Here is a 7,833-nt window from a genome sequence, read left to right as displayed (position 1 = left end):
GTGTTAGTTGAGTCGCTTCAGCGGCTAAGTCCGAAAATTTCCAAAATGCAGAAAAATATTCATAATTGAAGAAAGTTGGCCTTGCTGTGCATAGTAATGCCGTTAATTGACTAAAAATAAATTTCCGCTGTGTTAGCTGGGCCTTACTTGGACGGTACGAATTCTGCGGCTATGTCCCGTGGTGCGTGGTACATGAAACCAGTTCTGCGGCTATGTCCCACCGTGCGTGTTACTTGAGTCGCTTCAGCGGCTAAGTCCGAAAATTTCTAAAGTGCAGAAAAATATTAAATAAAGCGGTTATATAAGTAAGTATGTGTATGTATTCTAACATATACAAAATTTAGTATGATCGGAAATGATTAAGGAAGAGAAAAACTTAATTAAAATTTCTGGCGGCAGCCGAGGGGCCATCCGCCGGTGTCCGCGGCTCTGCCTCTTCCGTGACTGACGAATGCTGAGATAAGGGGGGTCCAGACTATAGTATATGAGCTTGGCGAGCGAGGCTCTCCTCGAGCAGGGGGAAGTCTGAGATTGGACTACCGGCCGCCGGGGACCCTGTCGCCGGCAGGCCATTCGCGCTTCCGCCCCGCGTTGGCTGAGGCAGTTTAGGGCAAGAGTGGCACAAGTGCACCGACCGCCGTTTCCTTTGGGGTCGGCGCCCGTCACCCCGCTCAGTGGCCGGCGAAGACCGGCCGAGTCTCGGGTTCGAGTCGGCACAGGACACTGAGTGCAAGAGTGACACAAGTAACGGCGTTCACGGGCGGCCTCTGGGAGATTGCCCTCAGTACCACCGGGCAACGCGGGGGACTGCAGGCCTCGACCCGCGCCGCTCGATCCCCGTTTAGGGCAAGAGTGGCACAAGTGCACCGACCGCCGTGTCCTTTGGGGTCGGCGCCCGCCACCCCGCTCAGTGGCCGGCGAAGACTGGTCGAGTCTCGGGTTCGAGTCGGCACTCGAGCCTGAGTGCAAGAGTGGCACAAGTGATGGTCTTCACGGGCGGCCTCTGGGAAGCTGCCCCTAGTACCAGCGGACAACAGCGAGGGACTGCAGGCCTCGGCCCGCGCTACTTGCGACCGTTTAGGGCAAGAGGGGCACAAGTGTATCGACCGCCGTGTAATTTGTGGTCAACCCGCGCTGTTGCCTGCGAAGACCGGCCGAGTCTCGGGTTCGAGTCGGCACAGGGCACTGAGTGCAAGAGTGACACAAGTAACGGCCTTCACGGGCGGCCTCTGGGAGATTGCCCTCAGTACCACCGGGCAACGCGGGGGACTGCAGGCCTCGTCCCGCGCCGCTCGATCCCCGTTTAGGGCAAGAGTGGCACATGTGCACCGATCGCCGTCTTCAACGGGGTCGGCGCCCGTCAACCCGCGCAGTGGCCGGCGGAGGCTCCGGTTCGAGTCGGCACTCGATTCCGAGTGCAAGAGTGGCACACGTGACGGCCTTCACGGGCGGCCTCTGGGAAGCTGCACTTAGTACCAGCGGACAACCGCGGGGGAATGCTTTCCTCGGCCCGGTGTACTTGCAACCGTTTAGTGCAAGTGGGGCACAAATGCACCGACCGCCGTGTCCATCGGGGTTGGCGCACGTCAACACGCGCGGTGTCCGGCGGAGGCTCGGGCTCGAGTCGGCCCTCGACTACGAGTGCAAGAGTGGCACATGTGACGGCCTTTACAGGTGGCTTCTGTGAGCCGGCCCTTAGTACCAGCGTGCATCCGCGGGAGACTGAAGACCTCTCCCCGCGCTGCTCGAACCCCGTTTAGGGCAAGAGGGGCACATGTGCACCGATCGCCGTCTTCATCGGGGACGGCGCCCGTCAACCCACGCAGTGGCCGGCGGAGGCTCCGGTTCGAGTCGGCACTCGATTCCGAGTGCAAGAGCGGCACACGTGACGGCCTTCACGGGCGGCCTCTGGGAAGCTGCACTTAGAACCAGCGCGCATCCGCCGGGGGACTGCTGGCCTCGGCCCGCTCTACTTGCAACCGTTTAGGGCAAGTGGAGCACAAGTGCACCGACCGCCGTGTCCATCGGGGTTGGCGCACGTCATCACGCGCGGTGTCCGGCGGAGACTCGGGCTCGAGTCGGCACTCATCTACGAGTGCAAGAGTGGCACATGTGAAGGCCTTAACGGGCGGCCTCTGGGAAGCTGCACTTAGAACGAGCGCGCATCCGCCGGGGACTGAATTCCTCTCCCCGCGCTGCTCGAACCCCGTTTAGGGCATGGGGGGCACATGTGCACCGATCGCCGTCTTCATCGGGGTCGGCGCCCGTCAACCCACGCAGTGGCCGGCGGAGGCTCCGGTTCGAGTCGGCACTCGATTCCGAGTGCAAGAGTGGCACAAGTGATGGCCTTCACGGGCGGCCTCTCGGAAGCTGCACTTAGAACGAGCGCGCATCCGCCGGGGACTGAATTCCTCTCCCCGCGCTGCTCGAACCCCGTTTAGGGCAAGAGGGGCACAAGTGTACAGAAGTCCGTCTCCTGGGGAATCGCGTGCTCGGCTGCCCTCAATGGACAGGCAGAAGCAGGGGTCTGCTCGTAGGTGACTCGGCACTCGAGTGCAAGATTGGCGCAAGTGACGACTTCTCGTGCGGTCACGGTGAGGCTGCCGGCGGTGTCTCTGGCTTCTGCCGCATATATATTCCCGTTCGTGCCCTCCACGTCTTCAGATTTCAAAGTCCCATCCGTGCGTGTTAGGTAGGCCGATTTTAGGGGACCTGCCGCTCGCATTCGGCCGGGTCGCGCTCTCTGAGGCTCAGACGTTACGAGTCTCCCCTGAAAACGCCGCGCTGGCACCTTATTTTGTAGGAAAATTTCACACTTCCTCTAGTTGAACTAACGGATGCGTCGCTGATAAATTGGCCCTTTTTCCGCATAAGACGATTCCTGAGCCTTGGGTGGTGTCTGGATACATCAGGAGGACACAACTGACGGAAGAAAAGCCCGGGTCCGTCCTCCGCCCGGCAGGGGAACGATTTTACGAAAAAGGCCGGCTTCGTTCCCCTTCCCGGCAAGCAGCAGGTGGACGATTTTACGAGAAAGACCGGGTTCGTCCACCTTCCCGGCAAGCAACAGGGGAACGATTTTACGAAGAAGGCCGGCTTCGTTCCCCTTTCCGGCAAGCAACAGGAGGACGATTTGACGTTAAAGACCGGGTTCGTCCTCCTTCCCGGCAAGCAACAGGGGAACGATTTTACGAAAAAGGCCGGCTTCGTTCCCCTTCCCGGCAAGCAGCAGGTGGACGATTTGACGATAAAGACCGGGTTCGTCCACCTTCCCGGCAAGCAACAGGGGAACGATTTTACGAAAAAGACCGGCTTCGTTCCCCTTCCCGGCAAGCAGCAGGTGGACGATTTTACGAGAGAGACCGGGTTCGTCCACCTTCCCGGCAAGCAACAGGGGAACGATTTTACGAAAAAGACCGGCTTCGTTCCCCTTCCCGGCAAGCAGCAGGTGGACGATTTTACGAGAGAGACCGGGTTCGTCCACCTTCGCGGCAAGCAACAGGGGAACGATTTTACGAAAAAGGCCGGCTTCGTTCCCCTTTCCGGCAAGCAACAGGAGGACGATTTGACGATAAAGACCGGGTTCGTCCTCCTTCCCGGCAAGCAACAGGGGAACGATTTTACGAAAAAGGCCGGCTTCGTTCCCCTTCCCGGCAACCAGCAGGTGGACGATTTGACGATAAAGACCGGGTTCGTCCACCTTCCCGGCAAGCAACAGGGGAACGATTTTACGAAAAAGACCGGCTTTGTTCCCCTTCCCGGCAAGCAGCAGGTGGACGATTTTACGAGAGAGACCGGGTTCGTCCACCTTCCCGGCAAGCAACAGGGGAACGATTTTACGAAAAAGGCCGGCTTCGTTCCCCTTCCCGGCAAACCCTTCGCCACCGCGATGCCGCGGCCCTCTGTCCCCCGGACACGGTCTATAGGCGGCGTATCGTGGACACACTGCAACCGACTCACTCGTAGTCCGGGCGCGTGCTAGACTCGCGATGCCAAACGGCGCTTCGGCGCTTATGCATGTCGAGTGAAGAGAGGGAAGGGTGCCCTAATGGCACCACGGTTCTGGGGGCGCTCACGTGGCGTCCCCCTAACGGCACGAAGTGGCCCCTGCTCGCAGGGGCGCACGGAGTGCGAGCGTTGAAGTATGAACTGGACCCCCTCGCCGGACCCATCCGGGACCGCGTGGAGGGGGAGGAACGAGCTCCAAGTGAGTCTTCGGTTCCCTGGTTGATCCTGCCAGTAGTCATATGCTTGTCTCAAAGATTAAGCCATGCATGTCTCAGTGCAAGCCAAATTAAGGTGAAACCGCGAATGGCTCATTAAATCAGTTATGGTTCCTTAGATGGTGGACAGTTACTTGGATAACTGTGGTAATTCTAGAGCTAATACATGCAACCGAGTCCCGACCGGAGACGGTCGGGACGCTTTTATTAGATCAAAACCAATCGGTCGCTCACGCGGCCGTTTGCCTTGGTGACTCTGAATAAATGGAGGCGGATCGCACGGTCTACGAACCGGCGACGCATCTTTCAAATGTCTGCCTTATCAACTGTCGATGGTAGGCTCTGCGCCTACCATGGTTGTAACGGGTAACGGGGAATCAGGGTTCGATTCCGGAGAGGGAGCCTGAGAAACGGCTACCACATCCAAGGAAGGCAGCAGGCGCGCAAATTACCCACTCCCGGCACGGGGAGGTAGTGACGAAAAATAACGATACGGGACTCATCCGAGGCCCCGTAATCGGAATGAGTACACTCTAAAGACTTTAACGAGTATCCATTGGAGGGCAAGTCTGGTGCCAGCAGCCGCGGTAATTCCAGCTCCAATAGCGTATATTAAAGCTGTTGCGGTTAAAAAGCTCGTAGTCGGACTTGTGTCCCACGCTGCCGGTTCACCGCCCGTCGGTGTCTAACTGGCACGCACGTGCGGACGTCCTGCCGGTGGCCCGAGCCGGCGCCCGCGGGCGATGGGGGCGGCGACGCTCCCACGCCTCGGGTCGTCTCGGGGAGGGCCTACACAATCCCGTCGCGGTGCTCTTGACCGAGTGTCACGATGGGCCGGCACTTTTACTTTGAACAAATTAGAGTGCTTAAAGCAGGCAGCAGCCGCCTGAATACCGAGTGCATGGAATAATGGAATAGGACCTCGGTTCTATTTTGTTGGTTTTCGGAAGCCCCGAGGTAATGATCAAAAGGGACAGACGGGGGCATTCGTATTGCGACGTTAGAGGTGAAATTCTTGGATCGTCGCAAGACGGACAGAAGCGAAAGCATTTGCCAAGAATGTTTTCTCTGATCAAGAACGAAAGTTAGAGGTTCGAAGGCGATCAGATACCGCCCTAGTTCTAACCATAAACGATGCCAGCCAGCAATCCGCCGAAGTTCCTCCGATGACTCGGCGGGCGGCTTCCGGGAAACCAAAGCTTTTGGGTTCCGGGGGAAGTATGGTTGCAAAGCTGAAACTTAAAGGAATTGACGGAAGGGCACCACCAGGAGTGGAGCCTGCGGCTTAATTTGACTCAACACGGGAAACCTCACCAGGCCCAGACACCGGGAGGATTGACAGATTGAGAGCTCTTTCTTGATTCGGTGGGTGGTGGTGCATGGCCGTTCTTAGTTGGTGGAGCGATTTGTCTGGTTAATTCCGATAACGAACGAGACTCTAGCCTGCTAAATAGTCGCATCCGGTATCCTCTGTGCTACCGGCGACTCCTAATCTTCTTAGAGGGACAGGCGGCTTCTAGCCGCACGAGATTGAGCAATAACAGGTCTGTGATGCCCTTAGATGTTCTGGGCCGCACGCGCGCTACACTGAAGGAATCAGCGTGTCCTCCCTGGCCGAAAGGTCCGGGTAACCCGCTGAACCTCCTTCGTGCTAGGGATTGGGGCTTGCAATTGTTCCCCATGAACGAGGAATTCCCAGTAAGCGCGAGTCATAAGCTCGCGTTGATTACGTCCCTGCCCTTTGTACACACCGCCCGTCGCTACTACCGATTGAATGATTTAGTGAGGTCTTCGGACCGGTGGGCGCGGGGTTTCGGCCCTTCGATTCCACCGGGAAGATGCCCGAACTTGATCATTTAGAGGAAGTAAAAGTCGTAACAAGGTTTCCGTAGGTGAACCTGCGGAAGGATCATTAACGGCACCGAGAGTGACCGAACAGAGAAGGAAGGCATTAAGAAACCGAGTACGGTTGCTGGCTCTGGGGGAGTGCGTAATCTCGCTTGCGAGTGGACCGCCTTCTCGTGGAAGTACCCGTGTCTGGTCATTCATGATAATACAACCTCTACTGATGACTGAAAAATAGATGACGTCAACCTGAGGGGGGACCGGTCGGCGAAAGTCGCACCGACTCCCCCCGCATGAGGGGGAAGACGCATCATAATATGTGACCACTACTGATGACTGAAAAATAGATGACGTCAACCTGAGGGGGGACCGGTCGGCGAAAGTCGCACCGTCTCCCCCCGAATGAGGGGAAGACGCATCAAAAATTAATAAAAGGAAGGCATTAAGAATGAACCAGATGAACGGGGCTCTGCGGAAGGCGTAATCTCGCCTGTGATTGGACCGGCTCTTCCTGGCAGCGGCCGGATCTCGGAGATAACGTCGTCGGCCTGAGGTGTCCAGGTCGGCGAAGTAATCCCCCGGAGGGGGACGGCAAGACCGTCCCGCCTCGAGGTGGGAAGTAGGAGCGAAAGATGGTGAGTGGGTGCCGGCGGCACGCGGGCTCCGAGGATCCTCAGGGATCCAAGGACAACCCGCGCGACCGCGAGCACTGGGCTTAAAGCCACTTTATCTGCCCACGCAAGGCCGTTTCGGCGGCGCTTGAACGAGAGGGGAGCGCGGTCTGACCGTGCCGCTGTTCTGGGGGCAGCTCCCCCTCGAAAAATAACAACTACCTGTCCTACGGGACTAGCAGTAGCATCCTACCCGAAGCTCTGCTCGAATCTAGAGAAAAACAACCCTGAGCGGTGGATCACTCGGCTCGTGGGTCGATGAAGAACGCAGCTAATTGCGCGTCGACATGTGAACTGCAGGACACATGAACATCGACGTTTCGAACGCACATTGCGGTCCTTGGATTTCCAATCCCGGACCACGCCTGGCTGAGGGTCGGCTACATGAAACCCGTGGGCCCGCGCGGTCTTTAAGATAATAAGGGAAAGAAAGAAAGAAAGAGAAAGAAAGAAATAAAGGCACGCGAGCGGCCCTACGCTGGGGGGTCTGACGAGCCTGCACCTCGCACCGCCGGCGTCGCTCCGAGCAATCGGTGGCGGCGTCGGCGACTGCGAGGAGGTTAAGGGGAGTCAGTCGCCCTTGAAGGCTTCACAGGGTTCGGTGGAGCGAGCGGATAGACTTAGCTCGCCCTCCTCTCCTCGGCGACGGGGCCCATCCTTCCCCGATCGCGTCTGAGAAGAACTGACGCCCGGCTTGATGTGATGGGAGACAGGCAAACTCCCGAGACAGAGAGAGAGACACACACTTGCCGGGCGGGAGCGAAAGATATGACCACAATAAATAATGACCACAAAAAAAACAAAACAAAAAGAAATCAGTTCAATGAGAGAGGCTAAGCTTCCGACCGCTCACATCGGCCCGTCGGTACAAAAAACCATCTTTCCGACCTCAGATCAGGCGAGACTACCCGCTGAATTTAAGCATATTACTAGGCGGAGGAAAAGAAACTAACAAGGATTCCCCCAGTAGCTGCGAGCGAACAGGGAAGAGCCCAGCACGGAATCCCGCGCGGAGACGTGCAGGGAGATGTCGTGTGTGGGAGGTCCCACTCTCCCGGGGCGCGGTCCAGCGAGTCCAAGTCTCCCTTGAATGG

General features: G+C 57.7%; 2 non-coding genes and 1 pseudogene across 2 annotated transcripts; all 3 read left to right on the top strand.

Annotated features, from left to right (window-relative positions):
- Positions 1-4,220: 4,220 nt before the first annotated feature.
- On the top strand, positions 4,221-6,138 carry LOC147870512 (small subunit ribosomal RNA). The gene has a single exon (XR_015533360.1). It is a non-coding gene; the product is annotated as a small subunit ribosomal RNA (ribosomal RNA).
- An 824-nt stretch (positions 6,139-6,962) lies between these two features.
- On the top strand, positions 6,963-7,118 carry LOC147870511 (5.8S ribosomal RNA). Its single transcript, XR_015533353.1, has one exon. It is a non-coding gene; the product is annotated as a 5.8S ribosomal RNA (ribosomal RNA).
- A 505-nt stretch (positions 7,119-7,623) lies between these two features.
- The window catches only part of LOC147870510 (large subunit ribosomal RNA), a 4,225-nt pseudogene continuing 4,015 nt past the window's right edge, over positions 7,624-7,833 (top strand).

This window comes from Zootermopsis nevadensis, unplaced genomic scaffold, assembly GCF_977971745.1.
Source record: "Zootermopsis nevadensis isolate Lab colony 2312 unplaced genomic scaffold, Znev_1.0 Znev_ptg000243l, whole genome shotgun sequence".
In the NCBI taxonomy this organism is placed as follows: domain Eukaryota; kingdom Metazoa; phylum Arthropoda; class Insecta; order Blattodea; family Termopsidae; genus Zootermopsis; species Zootermopsis nevadensis.
Note: the sequence above shows the minus strand (reverse complement) of the source record. Positions and strands in the feature narration are given on the sequence as shown.